Source organism: Vicia villosa, linkage group LG2 (genome assembly GCF_029867415.1).
Source record: "Vicia villosa cultivar HV-30 ecotype Madison, WI linkage group LG2, Vvil1.0, whole genome shotgun sequence".
NCBI classification, from domain to species: domain Eukaryota; kingdom Viridiplantae; phylum Streptophyta; class Magnoliopsida; order Fabales; family Fabaceae; genus Vicia; species Vicia villosa.
The window spans coordinates 59217287-59233214 of NC_081181.1; the positions used below are offsets into that span (position 1 = coordinate 59217287).

A 15928-nucleotide genomic window follows, 5' to 3' on the forward strand; every position below is an offset into this window, starting at 1 on the left:
CCATTATTGTATCCTTAGATGTAGCTCATGATGAATTTTGAATGCTCGATCAGGTTAACTGAATACTACCCGCCCTTGGGTTAAATGTGAGGGTTTTTTCGTATAGAAAAGAAACTCCTACTTCGAAGGCTCAGAAGGGTTAACGAAGGTCTATCTCCCTTATATCTCCAGTGTTTGGGAATTTGAAACAATGCCTGTACATCATCAACAGGGTTTTACTCAAAAGCATACCATTTGAGGTTATTGGTATTATGTTCATCATTCTCCCTACGGAGTTGTCATGCTTTGTTAACAAGAGTTAAGTATCACAAAAAGCATAGAAAAACATATAAGAGCAAAAACGAATGGATTTTTTCAAGACAAACATATCCAATGCATTATGATTATAGTTCAAAAACAAACAAGTTTTGCATGCAAACAGTATTGCCCAAAACAAGAAATCTTAAACATGAACATGCATGATGATTTAAGAATTGCCAATGTTGAGGATATCCTCTCCGTATGGACTTATTGCTTCGGAAGATCCGTTGCGTCAAAGGAGAACTTCAATTCTGGCCTTCTGGAATGAATGTGATAGTCTCGGTGTCAATTAGGTCTTGTACCTTGTCTCTGAATGACTGAAAGCCTTCAATCAGATAACCAAGTGCCCCAGCATGGAGAACTCACCAAGCATCAGCATATGTTCTTGCAGAACCTTTCAGATTACTTCCTGGAAGAAGATTTCGGTGAGACCATACAGAAGTTGCAAGTGTCAAGCTTTTAGGGATTTTAGCCATGCAAGTGGTGCACAAACTCAAGATACAAGGCGTCTTGCTTATCCCTCGGTCGGGAGCCCCAAATACAGCGACTGGATTTTGTGAATGCTTTAGGGATTTGAGCTGCCAATGATGCAAACTCAAGAACACGAAGTCTTGCTTATCCCTCGGTCGGGAGCCCTAAATATAGCTGCTGAAACAGAAATCACCATCATGAATAGAGGAAACTTGTATTACTATCAGCGAACAACAATAACCTCTGATGCTTGGCTATCAAAGTCGTTACTTGGAAAACACAACAGTTGTTGGGAAGGAAACCTCTGGCAGTATAAGTTGCAAGTGATTCTCATGAGTTACTCCTCGAGGAAGAACAAACATTCTACTTGCAGCAGATGAAATGCGATTGACTAGTGGAAACCATTATGAATAAACTCAAGCCTCTGTATCGAGCAAGTCCTGTACTCTTTGTACCTCAACACCTTGTAAGGCTTGACATTATGATCAGGTGCCCCGGGAATGGAAAACACCGAATATTGTCATCGAAATCAGGAGAGCTATCTGTGGTGAGAAAGATCCAAAGCAACCAACTTAAATTCCAACAAGCAAGGAAGTAACTCGGATACAAGGCACTAGGAGTACATCCACTTGTTTCTCTTCCGTCTCTGTTGACAAGAAAATGCTAGCGACAAGGAAACTCCAGGAGGAGGAGGTGACTCGGAATATGAAGCAGAACCTTGAGAATGAGAGGTGTCTCTGCATATCACTCTCGATTATTGCCTGACAGAAGATTCTTGGGAAGTCACACAGAATTTGTAAGTGCATTAGGGATTCGAGCAATGCAAATGGTGCAATGCTCAAGATAGACAATGTCTTGCTTATCCCTCGTGCGGGAGCCCCAAACAACTTCAAAGAATAGAAGATCCTAACATCACGACCAGGTGCCCTAGAATAGAAATCACACCTAGTGTCATCGTCATCCAGCATAGAATTTGTATACATCCACACAGTACGGAGCTTAACCAGTTGCAAATAAAGCAAGCATGGAAGCAAATGATCATAGGACATGAGAATCAGATAGACTCGTCTTTCGGTCCTCTTCTGTCGAGAACATACCCCTTGAATTCATAAGAGAAAGGAGATTAGCCGCTGACGAGGAACTTCAGAAACCGCACAATTGTGGAAGAGATCCACGAAGTTCTCCCCGAGTCTTTCTTATTAAGAGTCCTTGAGAACGTGTCAAAACTTGCATGTCTTCATAAACAACCCCAACTGAGTTTGTTTCTTGGCCAACTCCCCACAAAGTTGTTCCATGATTGATCTATGAGCACACAACAGTAACAAACCAAGTCGGTGAGTCTAGTGAGAGTACCAAGTCTGAATAAGATCCTCAACCTCGAACATCTGTTATGCATGAAATGCATGAGATGAATGCAATGCCATGTTCATTCAATTTCCAAGGAATCCTCGTGTTTTGATTTTTGGCAAGCAAAAGATGGAAAAGCTCGGCATGAGGCTTAAAGATATGATTCCTTGGAAATGGAAAGAACATGTATGCTAGTTATTTTTTGTACATCATTTTTTCAAAAATAAATATGCAATGATGCAAAATGATGGGAACCAATGTCTCCGCAATACTGAATATAGTTGCACAGGTTCAAAGGTGCGGCGTAGCTTCGGGATACCAAGAACCAATTAACCGCCGATAGGACCACTGCTGTTGTACCACGTCTGAATAGAACCAAAAGTAACAGGATCAAAGCTCCGCCGTCGTTTCAGAATACCAAAATATCGGGCACAATGAGAACAGACCAAATAAAGGTCTGACCTCAACTCTGAAGAAGCAAATGGTATGTAGGAGCCAAGGTTTCCTGTCCCATCCCAAAACCTCACAGGTAGTAATCCTAAACACACACAGGATGTCCCTAATGGTCACCAGGAATTTCGAACAAACAATGAGAGCGCCTGCCTACGGCAATAAGCATGCCGGACAAAGATCGCCTCACCGAGTCCTCTCCTGGTTGTGGTATGCTATGCTAACTCTACGTGCCAAGCGCCACGAGAGCCAACATAACTATCCACGCTAATCTAAATGTATACTTGGTCTGGGTAATGGACCTTTTACCTCACAATAACATCCCGCCCGCCAAGAAAAACAACCAGCCAGCACAACAGTATATCCAGAATATGGAAAGCGGTAAACACATAGATGCAAATGCATGCATGCAGTATATACAAATGATGCTAGCAGTAAACACACAAACACCCACAGAAAAGAGAGCAGACAAGAACTAGGAATGACACTCAAATTATCCCCAGTGAAGTCGCCAGCTGAAGCAACTGGAAAACTCATCGAAACAAAAACAATGAAGTCACCATCGAACATCTATTTATCCTACAATAAGGAATGGAAATTATCTAAGAAAACCAAATAACAAGCAATGGTCTCAGAGAAAGGGTAAGGGTGTCTGTTACGTGAGGGGAAGGTATTAGCACCCCTCACGTCTGTGGTACTCCACAGGATCCATTTTTGCTAGTTTTCTAATCTAAGGGTGTGTGTGTGTGTGTGTATCATGCTATGTGCAAAGAAAAACACGCAATGGAAGATATACAAATAAGAGGAAACATGCAAATAATAGGAAAATGAGATAAGAAGAAAAGGCCGAACAAAATAAAGGAAAAGAGAAAAGATCGCTCGCTAGGGTGTTCGTACCCTGTGCCTACGTACCTCTAATGTGCAATGGAGAAATCAGAGCGCCGTAGTTCGACCCAAAAGTTTCTGTTTCTATCTCGATTCACGTCTCCTAGAGAAACGGAACTGAGCGCCCTAAGGGAGCATGCAGCAAACAAGGAGCATCATAAAGATCCTAGCAAACATGGCATGTGGACAGGCATCATAGATTAAAACATGCGAACAGGCATCGCAAACAGAAAACAGACATGTAACAGACATACACGAATGTAAGTGTGTGAACAGGCATCACAGATGAAAACATGCGAACAGGCATCGCAAACAACATGTAACAGGCATACATGTGCAAGTGTGTGAACAAGCATCACAAAGATATCATACGAACAGGCATCGCATATAAGAAGAGAGTGAACAAGCATCACAAAGATATCATACGAACAAGCATCGCAGATAAGAAGATAGTGAACAAGCATCACAACCATATGGCATACCATCGAGCTCCGCTCGAGAAACAAACAAACTACCGAAGTAGTAATCAATGCAGATGCAACACACAAACGAGCTCAGCTCGTAAAGCAAGCAAACTACCGAAGTAGTGACCTGGGGACAGGGGGGATGTTCTAGCTAACGGGGAAAGTCCTCCGAAGCTCCAGTCCACGGGGAAAGTCCTCCGAGACGGGTGAACAAGACAAATAATACACGTTCTAGCTAACGGGGAAAGTCCTCCGAAGCCACCATCCACGGGGAAAGTCCTCCGAGACGGGTGAACAAGACACAACATAAACGTTCTAGCTAACGGGGAAAGTCCTCCGAAGCCACCGTCCACGGGGAAAGTCCTCCGAGACGGTTGAACAAGCAAATAACGGGAAATAAACGTTCTAGCTAACGGGGAAAGTCCTCCGAAGCTACCATCCACGGGGAAAGTCCTCCGAGATGGTTGAACAAACGAATAACTGGAAATAAACGTTCTAGCTAACGGGGAAAGTCCTCCGAAGCTACCATCCACGGGGAAAGTCCTCCGAGATGGTTGAACAAGCAAATAACGGGAAATAAACGTTCTAGCTAACGGGGAAAGTCCTCCGAAGCTACCATCCACGGGGAAAGTCCTCCGAGATGGTTGAACAAACGAATAACTGGAAATAAACTGAAAACAGTAAACAAACAAAAATAGAGCCTCTTTCGAGGGCTTGGCCAGATGAATGCCTAGGTCCTGCTCCTCATGGCAAATATGATGCTGCATGCCTACCCTACTTATCATGGCAAGATATGGTACGCGAAAGAGTAAAAGGGACAAGGAGCGGTACCGAATGGATATCAAATCCGCAATAAGCTAGCAAGCGTAAGCAAAGAAGTCCGGAATACTTCGCATAAGCCAATATCAAGCAAAGTCAGAAAGCATCATCGTGAAAATAAATCACGCACGACAAGTGGTACGCGTCGAGCATAACCACGCAAGAAACCTGCAAGAGAAACACAGTACAGACATCGCAAGAATATACATCTCAATGAATGAGAGATCAGATGAATCGCATCGGGAATAATTCCGTGTCCCACAAATAAAGTGGAACACGACGCTAACCAATCGCACCGGAAGCGAATTTGTGTCCCACAAATAAAGTGGAACACGAAGCAATCGAAAGCTCTCTCGAAGTACCTCGCACATCTCAACAACCAAATCAGTAATAACAAGGAGGCGCGCATCCGCCATAGAAAATAATAGAAATTAAATTCTAAGTAAATTCTAAAATAAAATCTAACAAGATTAATTGTTTTTTTCATGGCATTTTTATCTAAGAAATAGAAATAAACTATGTAACAAAGCATTTAAATTCTAACAAGCAAAAGGTATCACATGTTTTTGATTCTCTAAAACAAATATAGAAAACAAAAATCTAATTCTAACTAGAAGAGAATACATGTTTTTATTATCTTTTTATCATGCAAAAATTCAACAAAGTGAAGTTATTTTCATGTCATTTTTTATCATGCTAACATTTAACAAAAACAATTGATTTTGTGTCATTTATCTATCCTAAAAGAAATAGAGAAAAACTATGTAAAAAAAACTAAGTTCTAGCATGAATTTATATGGGCCAAGGGGTTTAAGAATGAAATTGATGGTGCAAAGAGGGGTAAAGGGCGCAGGGCCCAGCCACAGATGGTCCAAGGCTGTTAGTTTTTGTTACAGTTTCAGCATACCAAAAAAAACGCATGGGCTCAAATGGGAGTGAGGAAAGCAATTCATGTATGGCCCACCGTTGTTTCAGATTATTATTTTTTACACTTAATCAAATCCAAAATCTATTGATGTCAATTAGTTTTCCATTAATCAAATTCTAAATCAAATTAAACAGACTTATGGTGATTAATACTCAGTCTAAATTCTACGCTAATGCAAAACGAATGGAAAGGGAAATAGGTTTAGGAATTGTGAGACCTTTGGAGTTCTTTCTCAGATGAGCATGAATGGCGGCGGCGATATCTTCAAATCCCCGGTGAAACAACGCTCCGTTTGCCTCTCCAATTCTTGCTTCTCGCTCCCCGATCTCTCTCAATTTAAGATGAAGTCGCAGCGGCCACATCTTCTTATCCGACGGTGTTTTGCGATTCCGAGTGTGGTTCCTCGTATGACTCTTGCGTTGTCGTCGTTTTCGGTGAAATTGTTGGAGTTTGATGAGGTTGCGAAGATGATGATTTATGCATTGAAGATGAAAATGATGCGTACTAGCTGAGAGGTGTTACGAAAATGATGAAGATCGTAGGTTGACGATAACGAGATCGATGTTGATTCTCTTGAAATCGAGAGGATTAGAGATTGGCGAATCTGATGATGAAGCTTCAAGAACTCGGTCAGAGGTTCTTTCTTCTTCTTCGAAATTTTCTTTCGATTCTTCTGAAATTTGAGCGTCGAGATGATGTTGTCGATTGCTGCAGGTTCGTTGCAATGAAGAGAATCGATGAAGATGATGAAGTGAAGAGGAATTTGTGATTTGTTGAAGAAGATGAAGAATGTTCAGAGAGAGATCGTAGGAGATGAAGGCGCATAGATGATGAAGAAGGTGAAGTTTTGTTACAGATTTCGTTACATTTTTTCTTCTCTTTTGTGTTTTCTGATTGTTGTATTTGCGTGATGTTGTTGAATGAAGCCTGAGGATGATGATTGATTATGGTGATGAAGATTGATTGAAGAAACTTGGAGAAGATGAAGGTTCGATGGATTGAAGATGAAGATTGAATGGATTGAAGATGAGGATTCAAGATGAGAGAAATTTGTTACAAATTTTGAGTTTTTGTTATCGATCCCTGATCCTTTTCTGTTACATTTTCTTTTCTGTTACATTTTCTCGTGATTGAATGATGAAGATCTTGATTTCAGAATGTCGAGAGGACTCAAGGTTGAGAGGATTAAATCAAGAGGAGGATAGGATCAAGGTTCGATGGTGGAGATTGAAGGTGATAATTCTGTTACCGGCCTTTTTCCAATTCTATTCTCTTTTCTTTTGTTATGCCAATTCTTTTCTGAACCGATCTCCAGTCGTGGGCCCGGTTTTTATTCTTATTTTGCAGGGTGGCTCGGATATAGATTGAAGAACGAAGCCTGGAAACAGGAATTGAAGGTTGGGTTATGGGCTTTTGATTTTTTTTTGTGTAACTTTGTAATGGGACTGGATTTGTGTGATTTTTGTAGTGAATTTTGGATGTGTTTTTCTTGTATGGATATTAGAATTGGATTGTAAATCATAGTTGGATTGAAATATTATTTGAATTGAAATGGACATTTGAATGGAATGTACATGGTATTAACACTTGAACCTTGAACTTGAACTTGAACTTAATGGTCTAAAATCTTGACTTTGAATGAATGATGTTCGAATCGAAACTTGAATAAATATTTTTGGTGAATAAACTCCAATCCACTTGCAAGCTTCAATAAACCTCTAACTCAAGTCAATTCATCAATCTAAATCAAACTTGTATGATAAGCCACTAAGAAATTGGAAACATAACGGCGTTCTGAACACAATGTTCTCCTTAAGCTCATAACTTTGTACCATGATTCATTTCATTTGCAATTCACCTCCCAAACCTCTTGACTTAATAGTCTCAAACCAATGGAAACTCTTTAATTTTTCTTGATTTTCGAACGACGAAATAAACGCCATCCATAACTTATAGCTCAGAGAAGAGGGCAAATTTTGGGGTGCAACAGTGTGTAACAATGTGATTAACAACATATAATAAATAAATAGAGTAGAGTTTAAGAGAGATCACACAGGAGATTTATCCTAGTTCACCAATTTGGTTAGTCCTTTCCCCACACCTTGTGAGATTATCCTTTATTGAATCATCTTATAATAACTTTTTCTTCTATGTATTCTTAGCCTCACCAGGCTTACACTTCTGAATGGTATAGCTTACAGACAGCTTACACAATAATTGGTTTTGTATATCATTGTTGTGATATACTTTATGATCTCAGGATGTTTACAATAAGTTTCTAGATACTCTCTATAAGGCAGTGAGTATATGAACTGATATTTTAAAATGATAACACTAAAATTTATGTGATCACTATTTGGTAGTGAGTATTGAAAGTAATTTGTAGAGTGAATGATAATGTTGGCTTTCTTTGTGTGCTTCAACAAATCGGTAGTGAGAGCATATAATGTGTCTTCTATTTATAGAGCCAAATCTTGAGTGCAAGTACCAGAATAACCCTTAAAATATTTGTATGAGAAGTACTGAGAATTACTTGAGTAATGTTGGGAGCTTTATCTTATTCTGGCAGGACTTAGTCTTATGCTGGCAATACTTGGTCTTTATTCTGAGTAATGCTGGCATATGGTGATTCTGAACTTTGACTCATTCTTCAAGGACTAATTCTAAGAAAGTAATTTTGGGAGAGTAACTCTGGGAAGGTAACTCTGGGACAGTAACTCTGGGAGAGTAACTCTGGGACAGAAACTCTGGTACAGTAACTCTGAGACAGTAACTCTGGGATAGTAACTCTCGACAGATGCTGAGAATTACTCTTAGTAACTCTTAGAGAGTAACTCTTGACTTGTTCTAAGATTTATTCTTGGTAATGCTGAGTGTAAATCTTGACTTGTTCTGAGATTTATTCTTGATAATGCTGAGAGTAACTCTTGACTTTTCATAATGTCATTCTTTTAAGAATCATAATATAATATCTTAAGTGAGAATGAATGAACCTGTCTTATTTATTTCCACTAAAGAGCACACGTCAAATAACAAGTAAGATCATAATTTTAATTATATTTACACAAGAGTTTGTTATCTTCAAAACATCAAAAAGGATTTTTCCTCAACAATCTCCCCCTTTTTGATGATGACAAACTTCTTGTAATTAAGATTTTGATTTTTCAAAATGGAGAAATTTTGTGCTCCCCCTCAATTTATGCATCAATAAATAGATTGTTCTCCCCTAAATTTAGACATAAAAAATTGATGATTTTTATATATTTTGATTTTAAATAATTTCTCCCATAGTCATTCTCCCCCTTTTGTCATCATGCAAAAAGTATGGGGAAATACATGAAAAAAGAAACGGGCAAGATATGCAATATCATGGAGAAAGAGAGGAATCATCGAAAAATCTGAGATAAATGCATATAAATAAGACATAGAAATAACATGTACCTTTTTTTTAGTGATGTTTCTTAATATTAGTATCAATGGTGAAAACATCTTTAAGTTGTATTTTAGATTGTCCTCAGGCTCATTTGTTAATTTTAGCTTACTGAGAGATAATGATCATGTTATTTGAATCTTCTTTAAAGGATTGTCTTGTTCTGACTCCATCATAAATATTTCCAATAATTTGATCTTGAGGATGATATTTGATAATTTTTCAACTCTTTGGAGGATCTTGAGAGGATGGAGTTTGTATACCCTCACTATTTTTGTTGATATCAAAATTGTAGTGTTGTTCATCTTCATCATCATTTTCCTTTCTTTTATCATCAAAATCATTAAATTCATAAAAAATAACATGCACATTTTCTTCTACACTTTGACTTTTGAGATTGTATACCCTATATTTTTTTGGAGGATGTAGAATTTCCTAAAAATATACCTTTGATTGATTTTGAGTCAAACTTCTTCATACTTTCTTTATTTTTAAAAATATAACAATTGCATCCAAAAATATGAAAGTATGATATGTTTGGTTTTCTATTTTTCCAAAGCTCGTATGGAGTTTTATTCAAGATTTCTCTAATTGAAACATGATTCAAAATGTAGCAAGCGGTGTTAATGGCTTCGGCCCAAAATTGTTTTTCAACATTTGATTCAAATAAAAAAATTCTAGCCGTTTCTTGCAAAGATCTATTTTTTCCTCCAACAATTCCATTTTGTTTAGAACTTCTTGGGAAAGAAAAATTATGAGTGATTCCATTTTGATCAAAGAAAGATTTAAAGGATGAACTTTCAAATTATTTCCCATGATCACTTCTTACAAAAATAATGTATAAATTTTTTTCACGTTGAACCCTTTTGCAAATTTTTTTAAATGCATCAAAAGAATCATCTTTTTGTTTTAGAAATAAAACCCAAGTAAACCTAGAGAAATCATCAACTATCAAAAGACCATATTTCTTTCCATTAAGACTTGTAGTTTTGATAGGACCAAAAATATCAATATGAAGAAGTTCAAGAGGTTTATTTGTAAAAATTGTATTTTCGGATTGAAAACTACTCTTTACTTGTTTTTATTTGATGCAAACTTCACATATTTTTTCTTTATCAAAATTGATTTTGGGAAGACCTTTAACTAGATCAAGATTGAATAATTTGGAAATAGTCTTCATACTTATATGACCAACTCGTCTATGCCAGATCCATATTTCTTTTTCAATGGATATAAAACATGAATTAATTGAGAGTTCATCTAGGTCTAATAAATACAATTTTTTTTCTTGATCCAAAGAAAATGGTTTTTCCCGGGGATGATTGTTTTACTTCACACATTTTAGGTTTGAAAATAACTTCAAAGCCACAATCACGTAGTTGACTTATACTTAGCAAATTATATTTCAAATCTTCCACGTATTGAACATCCTCAATCTTAATAGAATAAATCTTACCAATGATACCAATACCTTTGATTTTGGATTTGACATTGTTTTCAAAAGTTACTAATCCACCATCTTTTTCTTTGAATGATAAGAAGCATTTTCTATCTCCAGTCATATGTCTTGAGCAGCCGCTGTCCAAGTACCAAAGCTTTTTCTTTTTTGCCAGAATATATTCCTGTATCACAAGTTAGTAGTGATTTTGGTACCCATAATGATTTAGGTCCTTGATGGTTAATGCCTTTATGAAATATTTTCTTACTATAACACTTTTATTCATGATGACCATGATTGTTACAAAAAGAACATCTTTTCTTAATTTTGTCAAAAGATTTATAATAACACTTTGATTCATGATGGTTAGGCTTGCCACAATAAGAACATCACTTTTTGAAATTTCCAACTTTTTTCTTATGATAGCTATCTAACACAACATGTCCAATTTTTTTTTACCGTAAGAGCATATCTTTTTGAACTTTAAATCTTCCTTTTTAGGTACAAATTTTTTTCATAAAGCTTTTGTTATTGTGAGGTTCTAAAACCTATTCCAACTTTGTCAAATATTCCAACTTGAGATCCCATAATTTTTTGAAATGTCTCAGTGGATTTCACAAAGCTAGTAAGATCATTTGTTAGTTCTTCAACTTTTGTTTTCAAAGAATTATTCTCTTTTTGAGTTTTGCACATAATTTGAGGATGAACCTCACTTATCCTCTCATTGAGGATCTTATGTTGCTCAGAATTGTTACAATGAGTCAGTTGCATATTTTGGATAATTTTAAGATACTCACCATTCTTAATTTGCAAATTTTCTTTTTCTTTATTTATCTCATAAAGTTGATTTTTTAGAGATAAACATTTTTTAGACAAAGTGTTTGAGTCATTTAAAAGATTATCAAACTCTATTTCAATATGTTTACATAAAGAGCAAGATTAAGAAACATCGGCCTATTCGATATATGAGTTTTCCATTAGACACATGTTGGCTTCTTTCTTTTCTAATTTTGAGGATGGTCTTTTATGCATTTGTTGAATTTCTTCTGAACTCACTAACTCGTCTTCATCCTCAACGTGTTGAGTGTATCGTTGATGCTCTGTCTTTCTATTTCTTTGGGTGTGTTTTTTATTCTTAACCATTCCATTCGAAAATGATGGTCTACTTGAGGTTCCAATTACATGTACACACTTTGTTGGTTTTGACATTTCTTCCTGGATCTTTTCCTCTTACACGGTTAAGTGCTTAAACTTAGAGTCAGTGCTCTGATGCCAATTAAAGTAACTAGAAATGTCACGAGAATGGGGGGTTGAATTGTGACCCTCTTAAAATCTAGATTTACCTTAATAAAAAACACAACCTCTCAAGGAATCCTTGGAGAAGAATGGTTAGAGTAAATCTCATATAATATTTTGTGTGGTATGTGTAACAATGTGATTAACAATATATAATAAATAAATAGAGTAGAGTTTAAGAGAGATCACACAAGAGATTTATCCTGGTTCACCAATGTGGTTATTTCAGTCCCCACATCTTGTGAGATTATCCTTTATTGAATCTTCTTACAATAACTTTTTCTTCTATGTATTCTTAGCCTCACCAGGCTTACACTTCTGAATGGTATAGCTTACAGACACCTTACACAATAATTAGTTTTGTATATCTTTATTGTGATATACTTTGTGATCTCAGGATGTTTACAATAAGTTTCTAAATACTCTCTATATGGCAGTGAGTATATGAACTGAGATTTAGAATGATAACTCTAAAATTTATGTGTTCACTATTTGGTAGTGAGTGTTGAAAGTAATTTGTAGAGTGAATGATAATTTTGGCTTTATGATTTTGGCTTTCTTTGTATGCTTCAACAAAACGGTAGTGAGAGCATAGAATGTGTCTTCTATTTATATAGCCAAATCTTGAGTGCAAGTACCAGAATAACCCTTAAAATATTTGTATGAGAAGTACCGAGAATTACTTGAGTAATGCTGGGAGCTTTGACTCATTCTTCAAGGACTAATTCTGAGAAAGTAATTCTGGGAGAGTAACTTTGGGAAGGTAACTCTGGGACGGTAACTCTGGGAGAGTAACTCTGGGACAGAAACTCTGGGACAGTAACTCTGAGAAAGTCATTCTGGGATAGTAACTCTGAGCGAGTAACTCTTGACTTGTTCTAAGATTTATTCTTGGTAATGCTGAGAGTAACTCTTGACTTTTCATAATGTTATTCTTTTAAGGATCATAATATAATATCTTGAGTGAGAATGAATGAACCTGTCTTATTTATTTCCACTAAAGAGCACACGTCAAATAACAAATAAGATCATAATCTTAATTATATTTACACAAGATTTTGTTATCTTCAAAACATCAAAAAGGATTTTTCCTCAACAGTTGTAACACCCCGAATTTAATTAATTATTTAATAAAATTAAATCAAGAATTTATTCGTTGGAATTAGTTGAAGTCGGAATTTATCGGTATTATTCCAAAGGTGTAATTGGATTAATATGTTGATCTGAGAAGTTAAGTTTATGGTCAGATTAATTAGTTGGATTAGTCGGAGAAATACAAATCACGAGTTGGCATTAATTAAGTTATGGAGCAATTGTAGTTGTGGAATATTATTGGGAATTGTAACACCCCAAATCTACCCGATAAATTATAATACAAAAATTAAAGTATTTTTAAAAACTTCAACAGTTATTTGGAATATCACATTTACTACATATAATTATCACATAACCAGATACACAACACTCTAATCACGGAGGATCACAAAACAACTCTCATCAGCTTTTTAGAACAAACCAACTTTTATTTAATACGGAACGGAATTTATAATTATTCAACTTAAACAACATGCCACTTTTTATTCAACTAAAGTGCAATAACTATAATAAAAACAAATAGAAACAACAAAGACAATCACTCATCCCTCCCCGAGTGCTACGTATCAGAGCGACCACCGACTCGACTCATAACGTCTAAATCTTCACCAAAGCTATCACCTGCATGTTACCAGTATAAAGGTAACGACGAAACAAAAGAAAGGGGGTGAGATATCAAACAATATAAACAGGGTGATGATAAACAGTATATTCATGTTCAAGTTATCATAATTATCGCTTTGCGGTATAATCGTTACCGTCTAGTTTACTTCACTGTTTCAATCAACAACACAAGTCACAATATCTCACATAAGATCATATTCAAAGTTCACAATAAGTCACATAAATTCACACATCAAAACACATAACATCATAATCACACAAATGAAATGCGACTCTAACAAATGCACATGCATGTGGTACCCAGGGCTTCAGCCCCCATCGCCAATTGCCAGATAATAGAGGCATCAAAACAGGCATAAGCCTTCGTCGCTGTTTGCCAGTCCAGGCCGTCGCTAAAACATGCAAATTATGAGACACTGATGAAATGCAACAAATCAAAAACATCGCAAAACAACGTCGCGAGGCATACGCCTATATCACAAACACGTCGCCAAACATCATCACAAAGGCATTCGCCTACATCGCCAAAATATATCAATAATTATTGATAAACAATCGTCACCTTAAATCCTGCGCTTCGCAATAATTCACAAAAACTCATCGCAACATCGCAATATATCACACGACAAATCAACAACAATAATTAGTCACAGATAATTCACGCAAACATCGCCATACTTCACAAAACTCACAAAAATACGTCACGTCGCAACATTACCAAAAACACCGCAAGCACAACGGTTATCGAATTATTCCCGAATACTCCTAATATTATTCAACTCACTATATATTTTTCCGTCTATTATTATATTCCTCTGCTACTTATGTAATGCCTCTGTTACGAAATTGGTCACTACACTAATGGGCAACAAAGTGCTACTGTTATTTTCATTAACTCCTTCTATATTATTAACTCACAAAAATTATAATAATATATAATTATAATTCGACAGAGTTTCGAAGGGACTCTAAACAACTCTACAATAATTCCTACAACTCTAAAGTGCCCAAAAATTCCTTACTGACAATTCTTATTACATATAAGGGTAACTCTTAAGCATCAAATTGGCTAATAGTCTGACTCAAGTAATAATAAAATGACTCTAAAGAGTCAAATATCTTCAATTTTAATCTAAAGTTTATCAGATTTTACTATAAACAACTCGACAGCAACTCTGACAATTCTGTTGACAACTCTAACAACACTACTGAAGATAATTTAGATTAACTAAATAATATAAATATTCATCTCTAACTCGAAACTATTAAAAATATTACACTAATATTATTAAACTATTATTATTATTATTATTATTATTATTATTATTATTATTATTATTATTATTATTATTATTATAAACTAATGAAGTATTATATATTAGTGAACCTGCAACCTGATTCCTAATTGACTAAATTTACAGCTACAGTATACGCTTTACATTAATATATTTCATCAAATTGCCACCTACTTAGTTTATTATATCTACCAAAATAACAGTGGTCGCTACAGTAGAAAAGAGAAGCAACATGCATATTAACGATGCAATATATATTGTCTTCTAAGCAAGCATTTTTTTTTTCTTTAGAATGATGTAATATATTTATTTTCAGATTTTACATACTCATTCAATTCCAGATTTTACATGCTCATTCAATTCTCTAAACAATTAAGTATACCATATATTGAAACATGGTTCTACGTCAATAAATGTGTGGCTACAGTGATGTAGAATGAAAACAAACATCACATGAACGTAACGACGCTACAGTAAATATTTTCAATATATATCATTTTTTCATTATCGAAACAATATAAGTATATAGGAGAACGAAAGTTAATGTTATAAACAGCCCGCCGTACGATTATCGATATCAAATTATATGCATCAAATCACACAATTTAACACCAACAAAATCATCAACACGTCAATTTTTACGGAAACAACAAATTTACACGGAATCAAACATAAGATAATTTCATACAATTTTTAGAAATCAATCGAACACATAGAGATAATAAAATTCCCTAAACCCCACATACGGTCCATCATATCCCCATTTATAGAGCAAGAACCTCACCCTTACCTTGTATTCAGAGTCCGCTCTACAATTCCGATCGAATCCCAGCTTTTCCGGTTCGCGTAATCCTTCCGGTTTCTCCTTCCCGATACAGCTCTCGTATCCCTTTTTCAACCACTGAGCTTCCCAACCCTTGTTTTGTTTTCTCTTATCACGTACAGTCACAAAAACCTAATTCATCATTCTTTTTATTTATTCCCTTAATCCAATAATAACAATAATAATATTATTATTATATCTAATGGGCTTAAACTTCACACCTCCAATTTACTATTTAACACACAACCTCAAAATCCAACTTA

General features: G+C 35.8%; 1 long non-coding RNA gene across 2 annotated transcripts; it reads left to right on the forward strand.

Annotated features, from left to right (window-relative positions):
- Positions 1-5854: 5854 nt before the first annotated feature.
- LOC131646202 (uncharacterized) lies at positions 5855-7008 on the forward strand. 2 transcript variants are annotated; one of them, XR_009297337.1, is made up of 3 exons: positions 5855-6300; positions 6379-6503; positions 6591-7008. It is a non-coding gene; the product is annotated as an uncharacterized LOC131646202 (long non-coding RNA). The 2 variants fall into 2 exon arrangements; XR_009297336.1 differs by having other exon boundaries at positions 5855-6293.
- The last annotated feature ends 8920 nt before the right edge of the window (positions 7009-15928 follow it).